At 34.5% G+C, this 15820-nt stretch overlaps 1 protein-coding gene across 1 annotated transcript in view; it reads left to right on the forward strand.

Moving 5' to 3' along the window:
- Positions 1-268: 268 nt before the first annotated feature.
- Positions 269-15820, forward strand: part of LOC136034306 (tyrosine-protein phosphatase Lar-like) — a gene marked incomplete in the record, with an annotated part of 449438 nt that continues 433886 nt past the window's right edge. The window contains 1 exon segment of the mRNA XM_065715442.1: positions 269-400.

Consider the following 15820-nt stretch of genomic DNA (forward strand, 5'->3'; position numbering starts at 1 on the left):
ATATTTTGAGTGGCCCAATAAAAAAGGTTTGAATTGTTCTTGGACTAGAGAAATCAGCATATCTTCAGTTTCTTGATTCCACAAACCTGTTTAAAAGTTTTACTCTAGAACTCTTTCCCTATTGGTGGTTAACTTTAAGAACTTTACGAAAAAAGTTAACTAAAGTTTAACTTTAATGCTTGCTCACTGAAAGGCTTACAGAAGGTTAACGAAGCATCTTTACGAACGCCATCTTAAGAGATCTTCTGTCTAAGTTTATTCGGAGAAGAAATGAAAGAAATCTAGAATAATTTCCAAAATGGAAATTCACTTTTATAAGTCAGTTATTACAAGCATCATAATCCTATAAAGTCAGCCTTTGCATACAACCTTTTAATGATTGACATATCCGATGAGGCAGGTAAGGAAAAATCCGTTTTCTATTTGTGTAGCCTTTCTCTGCTCTGCTGGTATTTTTTTTTAAGGCTAGGCTAAAAGCATCAAATAGTCTGGGAAACAGACTTAAGAATGTAACACATCTTATGTCAATTTGGTAAAATTTTGATTTGGCTACTTTTTGTTATCTTGGAAGTGGGTTAGGTTAGGGAAATCAAAATTTCAGGGATGGGTCTACAGACAAAAGTATGTCACAAGAAGGTATTTTGAAGTATCTACCTCCATTTCTTCTCCCTATAAAAAATCTTAGGTAAAATTATGACCATTCATATTATTGACTTAGGCCTACTAATAAATTGAAGATAGCCTACCACTCTATGCCTTTTTTATGCTCTTTACAAATATAAGAATCACTTCTATTGCAAATCCTAATTTAAGCTCTTAAAAACAACAAATTATCAATGAAAATATTAGTTAGCCTATTAGGCTTTTCCTGAGAAAATAATATTAGCCTATGTTTTCTCAGCACCATCTTTGGTAAATGTTTTGTTTCATCACAAGCTGTCTAAGGTGCATATTACTGTATATTCTGATGATTGCATATTGTTTCTTTGTCATTATTAGAGAACTACATTCATTTTTTAGCTTTCTTAAATCCCCCTCCAACAAGATTGAAAATGTATAAAGTGGACTTAGTTACAGGTAGGCTGATATTACCTATAAAGCAAAGCATATTAGTCCATGAGCCCTGTGGGCAGCAGGGCAAGGTCTTTATTCTATATTTATTCAACAAAGAGTAATAAAACTGAAAAAAACTCAAACAAAAGTTTATTACCAGTAGATCTCCCAGGACAATCAGGAAGCTATATACAGGACTGGTCAGACCGCAACTTGAGTACGGAGTCTCTCTTGCCGTTCCCCACTATGTCGTGGACAAGATGATCCTTGAGAGCGTTCAGCGGAGGGCTACAAAACTACCTACCAAATGTAAGAACCTCTCGTACCCTGAACGCCTCAAGAAACTCAAGCTCCCAACCCTGACGTACAGGAGGAAACGCGGAGATGCAATCCTGACCCACAAGCTGCTGGAGAATGGTGTCACACCAGGGCTTTTTAATAAGTCGCTCTCTAGCCACACCCGGGGCCACACCAAGAAGCTCCAGCAACAAAGAAGCTCACGGAGAGAACGTTCCAACTTCTTCTCAACTCGTGCTGTTCCACTGTGGAATTCCCTTAGTGAAGAAACAGTTCAGTCCAAAACTGTTGACAACTTCAAAAAAGCAATTGACCGAGACTGGGCAGCGATGGAGTGGAAACTACACTGGGAGGCCAGTGGATCTACTCAATGGAACTAGACAACGCACTTCCACCTCCATCACTCAACCGGCGAATCTACAGGATGTTCACCCAACCTTATTCGCCGGCCAGTGCGATTTAAGGTAATTTAAGGTAATTAAATAAATATAAAGTACAGACATTGCTCTGCTTCCCACAGGACTCTTGGACTAATATGCTTTGCTCTATAGGTAATGTTACCTGTAAGCAAGTCCACTTCATGCATTTTTAGTTTGCCCCATGGTGGAGAAGGGTCAACCAGAAATGGATGCTCCTAGAAATAGCATTTCTAGGAGAACTATAGTATGACAGCTTGTGATGAGACTAAACACTTACCCCATCTTTTCTTGGTTGTTTTTGGAAAAATAATGCTACATTTTCTCAGTGCTAAAATTATTTATAATAAGGTTAGGTCAAAAAGTGCTAAAATTTGAATTTGCAATAGAAGCAATTATTACATTTGTAAATAGTATAAAAAAAGGCATCAAGTGGTATATTCACTTTATTGGTAAGTCAATAATATAAACTGTCATAAATTTACTGGGTCTCAACCCTTGATGACCTTTAAGAATCTCTGTGTTATAAAAATGAAACATTGCAAAATAGATCTTCCTCTTAAATAGAGTAGGCTACAACAAAAGTGTTTTCAGCTTCACAGCTTTTCTCAATCCCGATTCATAAGATTTCAATGATGTGCAAATGCATTTCCTAAATTTAGGAAAAAAAAACCATTGGTGTGCCTAAAAATTCTACTCAAATAACAGGAACTGTATTTTCAGAATTAAAATCAGAGAAAAAGAACATAGGCCTATCTGAAAATCCTGGTAAAATGTTGTTTTGTCAACATTTCAATATGTATAGACCTGTCAAGTAGCCAGATATTGAAGACTTAGAAATCAGAAGAGGTTAAACATAGAAGCTTTGCAATAATTCTTGAATGTATTGTCAACAAAGCAGTTATTGAGCATCTTGATCAGCCAGATATTGAAGACTTAGAAATCAGAAGAGGTTTAACATAGAAGCTTTGCAATAATTCTTGAATGTATTGTCAACAAAGCAGTTATTGAGCATCTTGATCAGAATCATCTTCTCAACAGCTCTCAACATGGTTTCCAAAGCAACAGATCAGTTGGTACTAATCTGCTCAAGTCAAATGGCTATATTACAAAACTACTTGAGTTGGGAATCCCTGTTGACATGATCCTTCTTGATTTTTCAAAAGCATTTGACAAAGTCTATCATAAGAGACTTGAGCTTAAGCTACAATCTATTGGTTCAGAGGAGAAAATTCTTAAATGAATTTTGGACTTCTTGAGGAATCATGTTCAGCATGTAAGACTATTTGATACAGATGTCAATCCTATCCTCTCCTCCTCTCAGCTTGTTATCAGTGGGGTAGTCCACAGGGTAGTGTGCTTGGCCTCACCATGTTCAATATTTTCATAAATGAAGCTCCTCTAGTGCTTAAAAGCAAAATGACACTATATGCTGATGATTCCAAGGTAATGGGTCCAGCTAGCACTCTTGAGGATACTTCCCAACTACAGAAATACCTTGATCTCCTTAGCATGTGGGCAAAATCTTGACTACTCACTTTCAATGTGTCAAAATGCCATGTTTTACACTTTGGATACAAGAATATCAATACAACTTACTCTCTTTATGGTCAGTCCCTTTCTCCAGTGTTGGAAGAATGTGACCTAGGAGTAATTGTTGATGAACATCTTAAATTTAGCACTCATGCAAAGAAGACAGTGCATGCAAGCCACTAAGATGGTGAGTGGACTGCATGAATTCCCTTACCCTATAAGGCTATTCAAGGTGAAACTCCCAACTCTGGTTGACAGAAGAAGACAGGGTGAGGCCATTCTGGTTCATAAACCTATTAATTCAAAGGCAATTCCTGATCTCCTTCCTCTTGCATCTCAAGACTCTTGTACAAGGGGACATAACTTACTGTTATCCAGGCATTTCTCCTCAAAGTGACAATGCACCCATTTTCTGACCAACTGTGTTGCCAACCTCTGGAACAAATGACTGCCATATACCATTGCTGCCCAAACCACAAACAGCTTTGAGAACCATCTTGACAACAAATGGTCAACAAAATAATGGAAGTATAACTGGGAAGCACTCAAATCAGCAACATCTAACCACTAGTCAAGTGTACATATTCAACTATGTGTCATGTATTATCAACTCTGGAGTTTCTATAAGAAAAAATCCTTAGATTGCTCCAAGCTGCAATTTAAGGTAATAATACCTTCCCAGAATATGCTTTTGGCCCTGGATTTATTACTAAAAGTTTAACTTTTCCTAGCCTCATTCCTTTCCAAGTTAGCAAAAAGTAGCTAAGCTAGAATTTTACCCTCAATTTTTGTATAGGCTAGGCTACAATCTGAAAGGCTCTAATGGTTTTATTTGTAGGGTACTAAACCAGTCTACCAACCATCAGAACAATACTCTGTATTTAAATCAGCACAAAAACCACAAAACAAATAACTCAGATGTGTTTTATACATCACCTGAAAGCTCCATCATTGCTTATTTCAAATGCTTTGAAAAGTATACCAAAAGTAGTGTTGCTAATGTATGAAACTAACCTACTTTTCTTAAACTCACAACAATGAACATGTACACAACATACCAAACCAGTTTTTGAACCTGTACTTTATTCACATAGGCTGCTCTGACATATCAATCAGGAGACTAGCATGGGGCACAACTGGTTTTCCAACCAGGATCAGACTAGCTCCTTTACATTGAAACCTTCAGGTACTTGTATTGAAAACAAATAAAAGTAAAAAAAATTAAACCTTCAGGTACTTGTTTTGGAAACAGATAAAATTATAACATCCCAAAGCAAAAAATGTAAAAAGAAACAGAATTAATTAAGAAAACAGAACTTGTACTCTTTCAAACATATCTGGTAGTAAAACTTTTTTCTTTTTGACAAATACAACACCAACTATCTCCACCATCACCAGAACTTATTGCAGGCTTATTTTTACCTAAAGAAAAACAGACGATGTAGCTGAAGTATTATTATCATATGCTTGAAAAAAGAGAGCTAAATTAAATTACAATGCTTAATCTGAAAATGTGATTTTTGTTAAGATTCTTTGACTTTTAGGGGGATGTTTCTCTCGTTTTGGAAACCAAGCAAATTCTATCAAGCTTGTAGCCTTCAATAGGCTCAAAATGTAATTTTACCAAAAGTAATTATTGACTTATGAAATGGTATAGGCTAAAAAAGGCATTCAGTTTTTAAAAAGCTAAATTAGGTTGAAAAGTACACATTTACCTAATCTTCCATGAAATAAATATGTAAAGGGTGATTAGCTAATATTGGACAGTAGCTTAAACTTAATGACTCATTTTCTACTAGGTCGCACAGCTTAGTTTACTCTACTTTTTAGGTTTCCACTGCTCCTCCTCCAGAAAAACAGCCAACAGTGCAAGGTCTTCATCACTGCTAGAGTCAGAATAGAAGAGACATTCCATTTGTTTCCTCAGTACCATCCATATCCTTAGATCTAGATATTGACTATCATACAAATTGTTTCTTCATCTTCATTTTTGAAGGTTAAATAATGTGAAAAAAGATTATATTATAGAGTTTATGGAAGTGAAAGTGTGATAGGCAATATTTCAATGTGAAACCAATTTACTTAAGCTTCATAGCATAAGCCACTTAGTGCTAATGTGAAACCAGGGTTACACAAAACTTGAAGAAACTTATATATTTGGAATCGCCATAATAAACTAATTCTTTTCATACATCTATTGGTATCAAAATTCGGTTTTTTAGCATTTTGGTTACTATTGAGCTGCATCACTGCTTACTTACAGCATGTTACCACAAAATGTTTGAAAGGTTCAATTGGATTTTTCCAAATAAAGTATTCATATTAAAATTATTTGACTAAATCCTGGAAAAATAGTAAAGAAACTTTGCAAATGTAATTTTTTTAATTTGAAAGATTACTGAAACCTTAGAAGAAGCTTGGAAAGGAGAAAATGGTAAAATTTGAGGTAGAGCCCTAACATTATCAGTGTCCTAAATAAAACTAAATTAGATAACATTTCCTGTTATTTGTTTTACAAACTGAATAGCCAAAATTCAAGAGAAAAGACTCCAAACCAATTTTGCAACATGGCCAGATCCAGTTTCCAACTAGTTTTCTGTTTAGATTAGAAAAACAACCATGTCGGGAAATAGGTTTGCTGTGACCAGCAAAGCGACACTCTACCCTGTCAGATTTTTGGAAGGATCATTTTTTATTGTTAAGGGAACCAACCATTTAAAAACCACACCATTCCTCAAAAATACTCAAAATTCCATCAAATTATTAAAAATAATTACATGCCTTTAAAAAAATTCAAAATCCTTGCAATATTCCTAGACTGGCAAAAGTTAGGCTGTGCTTTGTGTCAATAGATGCATCAAACTTAGCTAGAAATGCTGTTGTATAGTAAGCATGAGGAGAAAAAAGATGAAAAGCTGCCATTCCTAAGGAAAATCAGTGAGCAATAAGTTTTTTTTAACTTTTTGGGGGGTGTTAGTTTATTTGTTGGGGGTTGTTGACTGGTTTAGCACCCTAGGCTAGATGTGTACATGATTATATTACCAAGATAGCCTTGGGATAAGGTGAACATATTAGCCTTGGCTACTTGATGCCTTTTTTATGCTCTTTCTAAACCCAATAGGATAATTGTTTTGGTAAACTAATACTTACTCATATAATTTGTCAAGGAATAAAGTGAATGCATTACTTGATGTCTTTTTTGTGCTCTTTCCAAATTTAATAAGAGCTTCTGGGGTAGACCCAAATTCTATTTTGAGCCCTTGAAAGGGCTCAAAATAGCTCATAATAACCAAGAGTATGAAATTATGTCAGAGACAACACTATAGGGTAAAAAGCACTAGGCAATTGATCAAAGTTATGTAAAACTCAAACCCTCATATCTTGTTAACAAATAGGGATTCAGAAGAATTGAATGCTTAAACTCCAAGCTGTGTTTCAATTTGGTTGTTACTAAAATTGCTTTCTATTATTATTAGTTTGTATTATTAGTATCTTGGTCTATCCATTCTTTTCTGTTCTGTTTATTCTTCTCACGTCATTTCACATTGGAATATATAGTACAATGATAAAGATGTGATACAAAATAAGTGAATAAAGATAATAGGCTTTAGTTTTAAGATTAATTTCCCGCTTATAGACCTTTTGATGAAAATTTCATCGGAAATTTTAATTTTTCTACCTTTTTTTGGCCTCGATTGAACGATGAAGCACTCGATTGAACGATGATTTTTCCCAAAAAGAGGTCTTTTATCTTAGCATTGGCTGTAATAAAGGCCACAAGGCTCCAATATTTATTATTATTTTTTCCCCAGAGGCACTTTATATTGAAAGGGTGGTTGTATAAACTTTGAAGGGGTCTCTTTTGATTAAAAATTGGAAGCTCTAGTGTCCAATCTATGAGTCAAAAATGATTTCAGGGCAACTAGCCCCCTTCCCCTACTCCCTTTCCCCCAAAAACCATCCAATTAACATTTTGAGATAACCATTCTGTTAAAAATAGTCCAAAGATCACATAACAAACACTTTAAGGTCCACACAACCCCCCAGAACCCAAAGGCAAGTTTTATAAGTTGTGTCCTGGAGACATAAATGATTTTTGTAGAAGGGATGATTGTATAAAATTCAGAGGGGATTCATTTGATTAGAAATTGGTAGGTTTAGTGTCATTTTTAAGAGTCAAAAGTGATTGGAGTGTAAAAGTCCAAAGATCAAATAACAAAAACTCCAGGGTCAACTCAACCCCCCAGAGACTGGGGGCAAGTGTTGGTAAGCATTGTATATATCAATGAATAGCTAAAAATCTAAGCTATGCATCAATATGGTTATTGCTAAAATTACTTAAGATGATGTGTCAATTTGGTTGTTACTAAAATTGCTTAAGATCAAACACTTCAAGTTATTAGTTTGTTGACTTACCTAAAAGGGTCTTTTTGGAAATAATAGTTATCTTATTTTGATGTGCAATTTTGCTAATGGAGAGAATGTCCAGGGAAAATTTTCAGCATTAATCAATAAATTCTGACAAGATTTTTTCTTGGAAAAATGTGTACTCAAAAATGAGTACAAAACAGTCAGAGATCCCCATTGTAGAAGTTAAAGCGCCCTTTTAAGCTTTATAATTTGTCCATTCTTGCAGATAGCATTTGTTATTGGAAATTATATGGACATTTTTTTGCAGGGAGAATTACCAGTAAGGAGAAAATTTTAGGGAAGATTTACCCTAAATTCTGTTACATAATTCTTTTTATTTATCTTTCTTCCTCGTTGGATGCACAATTTTACATATGGAGAGAACGGTACACATTACAGTGCAATTGTCCTGGGGAAATTTTCAGCAGAGATCAAATTGTCTGGCAAGATTTTTCTTTGAAAAATGTGGTTAATGTCCACAAAGATGGTGCAAGGTGACTTCTCTTCTTATTGCACAAAAGTATTTCTGGTGTTTATTTTAATGCTTCTTTTAACCGAAGTGATTTGCTTCATAGTGCTGTGATATATTATTAAGGGGGAAGTGGTGTTAGGATAACAAGATGATTAAGTTTCAATGGCCGAAGCATTTCCCAGGGGTTATTGTATCAAACCAAGAGCCCTAGAAGATAGGGAGGGTGCTCATTCGAACTAAAATTTAAAGTTTAAGTGACTGCTACTAGGAAACCTTCTGCCCCAAGACCTATAAAAAAGGCGTAAACTGAAAATATACGTGAGAACTAAGAAGAATTAGAAGAGAAATCCTCAAAACTTGTTTAGCTTACTTCTTAGACTTAGAAAATTAGGCCATTGAAACATACTCATTTTGATATCTTACCAAATCTTACCTTTTGTGTTTTACTATATCCCTGTATTATGAAGCAAATCACTTCAAATAAAGGATAAAATAAACGCTAGAAACACTTTTGTGTAATAAGAAGGGAGACGTCACATTGCAGCACCCTTGTGGACATTACGCACCTTTTTCTGCAGAGAAAACTTTCCAGACAATTTGATCCCCGCTGAGAGGAAATTTTTCTGAAAAATTTCTTCCCCACTGAGAATACCCTAAGACAATCTCCTCTCCCCTGTAGAAAACCCCCCGTGAAAAATGTCCGTCAGTTTTCCAATAACAAATACTATCTATAAGCGCTGGACAGATTACAAAACTTTCAGAGCCATTTAAACTTATACAATGAGGGTCTCTGATTGTTTTATAGTTAAGGAGGGAAGGAAATACCTCAAAGGGACCATTTTAATGTCAAAACATCCCAGTTGTCATTAAGCCTTCCTCCAAAAATGTATTACACTATTAACACCTTCCCTTCATATAGGCCTATGCGGTACTTTTTGATCTTCCAAGTTATTTTTGTAATGTCATGATTAGTGGCAGAAGTTTCATAAACCTTGTGTAGCATATTAACTGTAGTGAAATGTCCTGTGATATTGCAGTGGGTTTTACCTTAGTCCAGTACTATGGGACTCTGAGATGGAACTGATTCCTAAGATTAATAAACAGGAAATAAAGTAATTGAAGGATACAGGAAAACGATTTTAGCGTAGCTTTCTAAGTGCTTTGAAGACAGATTGGGACAGAAGGTGTGGGAATAATAATTTAATTTTTATCCCATGTTCAAACAGAAATGTGATAATTGCACCTGTATAGAATTTTCTATAGATAAATGTGAATTATTGATGAGGATGATAAGTGTATGAATCACTAATGGGCTTGGAGAACTGATTTGACCATAAGAAGCTATACAGATTGCTCATTAGACGGGCCTACCTGTTTTAATTTTGACAAAAAAAAAAAAAAAAAATTAATAACTTCGCCCCTTATTTTATGTCGAATCTGCTTTCCTTTGGCTGTTGGTTTACAAATAAAATTCCAGTGATCAGGGTTACATTTTGAGCCTTTTCTCAAATTTAAACAAATTTTGTAAATTCTTTATAATATTGAAAACTAGGATCTGGGATAGATATGAGCTAAAGTCGATTTCTTTAAGCATTTCTTGTGCTATTGTTCTTCTTTACACTAATTTGTGGTTATACATCTAAGTCTATCAAAGGGCAGTACCCCCTAAGGAGGGGATTCAAATGAGATAATTAAGAAGACCCACATGTGCCATACTTTGGATTAAGGATTCCATTTATATAACTTTCATTCACCATGTATACTTTTCCTATTGAACATTCATTTTACTGTTTTGAAATGAAATTGTAAGTTTGAATTGATGCCATCTTCACTAATGATACTAAGAACTTACTGCAGCTTTAAGCCACATTAAGCCAACACAGCTATTCACACTCCTTAGATAATTTCAATATCCTCTGATTATATCAGTAATGATAACATTGATTTAAAATACAATAATAAACTCATCATCCCCCTTCCCCTTGGTCAACCTCATACAGAAAAAGAAAAATTTCACAGTATAATGGTATACACATAAATTTAGCAACAAATTTAGAATTTTTTTTTACAAAAACAGAAATATTCTTTTTTCCTTCAAGAACAAGTTTAAAGTTGAATGTTTTTCCTCTGATAATTTATACATTGTCAGATCCAATCAATCAGTCACTTAATCTCACAACATAACATGGATAATTTTTTTTCTGTTTACTTCAAAAGGTTAATTTTCTTTGTATAGTGTATACATTTTTAAATTAAGAACTGATGAGCTCAGTGGAGGTCTTTGTGAAATACCTGCTTTATTTTTGTAATTCACTGGCTGAAAATCAACCACGTTTTTGTTTCTTCACTTTTTGTACATTGTGTGCAGTCTATTGGTATCAAAACATAGTTACATGAAGCTTATGGGGAAATAAAACCTTCAGGAATCAATCCAGTCCAAAGATGTTCCTGCAAAGTTAATTTCAGTATTTTGCATGCACTGGTAATACTACGAAGTGTCTATGAGAATGGTTTCTAACTTTAAACACAGGGTCAAATTTGGCTTAAAATCTAGTTCAGTTTCTGACAAACTTCCTCAACAAGACTTAGCAACTTTTTTTGTTTACTTCAGTAATATATTCTGGACATTTTTTAACAATTTTTACAAGTTTTAGAATAAGTTAAATAATTAGAATAATTTGAACAAGTTTTAGAATAAAAAAAGGAACATTGACAATTTTGGCTTGAATAAAATTATTCTTTTGTTTAGATGCAATAATAAAAATATAATGTAGATTCAAACAATTGTATTTCAACATTTCCAAATACAAAAAAAGCTCAGCATATAAAGTGTTCATCTTGCAACTAAGGGGGAGGAGCTAAAGCGGCTCAAACACTAATATTCAAGTGTGGCCCTGATGATAATTTCTTCACAGAGTTTTGCCCTGTAAAACTGAGGTTATATATACATAAATATTACAAATATAAAACTATATAATAAAACTATTATATAGTTTATATAAATATAAGTATAACATAAAACTATATAAATGAAAAATAGCCTATACCTGTCATACGTTAGAACAGAGAAGCCTCTATTAAAGGAAAATTGTCCCCTTTAATGTTTGAATGGTACTGATGAAATAACACGTTGTTAGTCCTAGTCAGCAAATGTTGCAAGTCCTTTGGGTTCTTCACTCATTGAAAATACCCCAGTTTGGTAATCCCTTGTGGTCTGGCTGGACATAAATTATGCTAGTCTTCTGGTCGAGGCTGACTTAACATTCCCTGAAATTTTTAACCTTAATACCCTTAGCCTTAGTAGTACCCGCAGTAGTAGTAGTAGTTGTTATAGTATTGGTAGTAGAAGTAGCAGTAACAGTAGTAATAACAATGTCCACCTATTACATTTTAGTGTACTGATCGTCCCTCTCGTCATTCCCTGAAAGTTCCAGCTTAATACCCTAAGTCATTCCTTGGATGCTCCTTTTTACAACCTGTATACATATAGCATGTTTTTATTTAGTTCAGTTCCTACTTCAGCATACTCTGAAAGCTTCAGCTTAATACCCATGTCCTTCTCCAATACTAAATATTATTTGCTAATAATTGATGAACTGAGATAAGATAAGATAATCTGTATTTTCAAAAGCCTATCACAAGCTCTAATAGAGCCGAATTCGCTTCATATGTCTAAAAAGAAAAAGCAAAACAAAGAAACAACTAATACAGTAGAAGAAAAGTAGAAGAAACACCAATCAAGCATAAAAATGGTCAAGAAAAAATTTAACGCAAATGAAAAAGAAAAAAGATCCAAGTACAAGAAATAAAATGAACTTTATGCGATTAATGGCAAAAAAAACCCAGAAAGGGTGGGAGATAAAATAAAATCACAGGCTTAAAGAAAACATTGCTGAATTTGCATTCTAAGTCAAATACTATAAAATAACAAAAAAAAACAACTTAAAATCAAGTCAAATTAGCTGTTAAAATAAAATATTAAGATTAACGAAAGGATTGTGCCGAAACAAGGTCAAAAGTGAAATAGAAGGGGGGGCTATTGATTTAAAATTTCATAAAAGTGAGGGATGAGTTTTCTTCTTTATCTTTCAGTGGAAACTCTTATTGAGTCAAGAAGAGGAATTTTTCTTGAATCAAAACAGGGGGGCAAGTACGGGGGGATAAGTGATCACTAGGGAAAAGAGAAGTAGTACGAGAGTTATGCAAGGCATTGTGGGCAAAACGCAAGGAAATTTATGCTCTCCTTTCCTTAAGGGTGACAAGATTTGCTCTCCGAAGAAGGGAAATGTAAGGCACTTTACCCTCATTGAAGATAATTCTGAGGCACCATTTTTGAACTGTCTCTATTCTGTCCGACAATCCGTTGGAGAAGCCAGGATGCCAAACAGGACAAGCGTATTCGAGGGTATGACGTACAAAAGAGAGAAAAATCCTCAACAATGTGATTTAGGACATTTAAATTTCTTAAGAAGTTTGAGGAGAGAAAATGTTGTATTTGTACATTTTAAGAAATCATTAACATGGTAATCCCATTTTAAGTCGCTTGAGATGGTAACACCCAGTAATTTCATAGTATTAACAGACATTTCAGGGGGGATAGGACATGAGAAAGAAGTTGGAGTTTTTAGGAAACTAATTATTAAAACTGTTGACTTTAAAGGGTTGACTCTCATATCACTAGCAACAGCTTCATCTGATATCGACTCCAAGATGTCCTTTGGGCTACTTTAGAAATTTTTGAAACATGTTTCTAAGACAGTTAAATCGTCAACCAATTTCCATAACTGCACAGCTTACAGCCCTTACCCCATATGGCTGTGAGGGTGCTGTCATCACAGAGGTATAGATATTTTATTTTTCAACTATGCTGAACAAAATCGCTGTCCAAATTTTTTCCGTATGTCTTTTGAATAAGGGGCGTAAATGGGTGCTCTTTGTCCTCCAATCAATTTTGACTCTTAAAAAGGGCACTAGAATTTCTAATTTCAAATCGCATGAGCCCCCTCTGAAGTTCTTACGACAGCTCCTTCGATAATAAGTGCCTTGATGAAAAAAAAATATATAAAATAGACCCCCCCCCCCCCTCGCTCGCTCTTCACTTAGGCAGCGCTATTATGCTACCTATGGAATTCTATGCCAGTAAAAAGAAAAGGACTATACAAACATAGTAGAAATAAATAGGACCCTATCTATAAGATAAAATAAAAACCATTTTTTTAACTGAAAGCAATGGACGACATAAAAACTTAAAACGAAAAGAAATTATTCCGTATATGATAGGCGCTGTCCCCTCCTCAACGCCCCGCTCTTTATGCTAAAGTTTTTATTGTTTTAGAAAGTAGAGTTGTGAGAAAGAGTCAAACTTTCGAAAAAAATATTTTGAGAAAAATGGGACGGGGAGGGGGCCTAGTTGCCCTCCAATGTTTTTAGTTGCTTAAAAAGGCCACTAGAACTTTTAATTTTATTTTCGAACGTTTTTATTAGTACTAAATATACGTAACTTACGAATTAACTATGGTAACGAACTTCTATATTTGTATATTTTTCTTATGTATATGAGGGGGTTCGCCCCCTCGTCAGTACCTCCCTTTTTATACTAAAGCTCGAATTCTTTAAGAAGGACCCCTGAATCACAAAGACCGTTTTATTAGAATAAATAGCTCTTTTGAAACTACTGAAAGTACTCAGCGTAAAGAGTGAGGTATTGAGGAGAGGACCAACCCCCCTCATATACGTAATAATTTCTGTTTGTTTTATTTTTTAATGTTGCTCCTTACTTTCAGTTGAAAAACTTTTTTTTTATATTTAATTTCTCATGGTTGTTTGAATAATACTGGAAAATCCAGCGCCCACTTCACGGAAATTCTCTTCCTCCATGGAAAGATCCTCCCACGCAACCCCCTCTCCCCCCACCCTCTCGCTCTTTACTTAGGCAGCGCTATTATGCTACCTATGAAATTCTATTCCAGTAAAAAGAAAATAACTATACAAACATAGTAGAAATAAATAGGACCCTACCTATAAGATTAAATAAAAACTAGTTTTTTAACTGAAAGTAATGAGCGACATAAAAACTTAAAACGAACAGAAATTATTCCGTATATGAAAGGGGCTGTCCCCTCATAAACGCCCCGCTCTTTACGCTAAAGTTTTTATTGTTTTAAAATTAGAGTTGCGAGAAAGAGTCAAATTCCTGAGAAAAAGGGATGGAGGAGGGGCCTAGTTGCCCTTCAATGTTTTTGGTTGCTTAAAAAGCCCACTAGAACTTTTAATTTTATTTGCGAACGTTTTTATTAGTACTAAATATACGTAATTTACGTAACAAACTTTTGTATTTGTATATTTTTATTACTTATATGAGGGGCTCTCCTCCTCGTCAGTACCTAACTTTTTATGCCAAAGTTCGAATTTTGTTCCAATTTTTCAAGAATGATCCTGAATAACCAAGAAGCTCTTTTCAAATTACTGAAAGTACTTAGCGTAAAGAGCGAGATATTGAGGAGGGGACGGACCCCCTCATATACTTGCCTCTTACTTTCAGTTGAAAAAACTTGTTTTTTTATTTAATTTCTCATGGTTGTTTGAATAATGCTGGAAAATCCAGCGCCCATTTCACAGAAATTCTCTTCCCCAATGATAAATTTTGTTGCCATCCAATTTTTTCGGTCACTTAAAAAGGGCACTAGAACTTTTGATTCCCGTTAGAATGAGCCCTCTCGTGATATTTTAGGACCACTGGGTTCGTACGATCACCCCCAGGAGAAAAAAAAACACGCATCGCAAAAAATACAAAATTCCACGTTTTTACAGATATGAGCTTGAAATTTCTACAGTAGGATTCTCCGATACGCTGAACCGGATGGTGCGATTTTAATTAAGACTCTATGAGATTTAGGGGCATTATCCTCTTTTTTCGAAAATACAGCAAATTTTCTGAGGCTCGTACCTTTTGAAAGGTAAGAATAAACTTGATGAAACTTATATATTTAAAATCAGCATAAAAATCTAATTCTTTTGATATATCTATTGGTATCAAAATTCTGTTTTTTTATAGTTTCGGTTACTATTGAGCCGGGTCGCTCCTTACTGCAGTTGGTTACCAGGAACATTTTGACTAGTATTATGAGAGAATGGTAGGGCTACCAAGGCCCAGGAAAAATAAAAAAATAGGCTTTTATGGTTGTAGATTCCCAGCCACTCAAAGAATCACTTCATACTCTATTTCGTTTTCTGGTATATACCCAACCCACAAGGGGGTGGAGGAATAATTTTCTCAGAAGAAAACACAAAGAAAGTTATTTTTTATGCAACTGCTTACTTGATCAGCTCAGACCAAAAACCAGACTTTCAATCATCCCAAACAAAAGAAGCCACAAAAGTTACAATCGTTTCCTTCTTAAACCGCCATTCATTTGTTCTTTTCAATAATCTTGGTTGTGATGATGATTTTTTTTATGTTATGAGAAATAAAAACACATAGCTTTTATCTGTTTCATTTTATCTATTTTTTTTTATGCTTTTATCTATGCTTTTATCTATTTATCTGTTCATTTTCTGTTTGTCTCAATATGATGAAAGGTCAAAAGTAAAATAGAAGGGGGGGGGGGGCTATTGATTTTTTTTATGTTATGAGAAATAA

This window comes from Artemia franciscana, chromosome 13 (genome assembly GCF_032884065.1).
Source record: "Artemia franciscana chromosome 13, ASM3288406v1, whole genome shotgun sequence".
NCBI lineage: Eukaryota > Metazoa > Arthropoda > Branchiopoda > Anostraca > Artemiidae > Artemia > Artemia franciscana.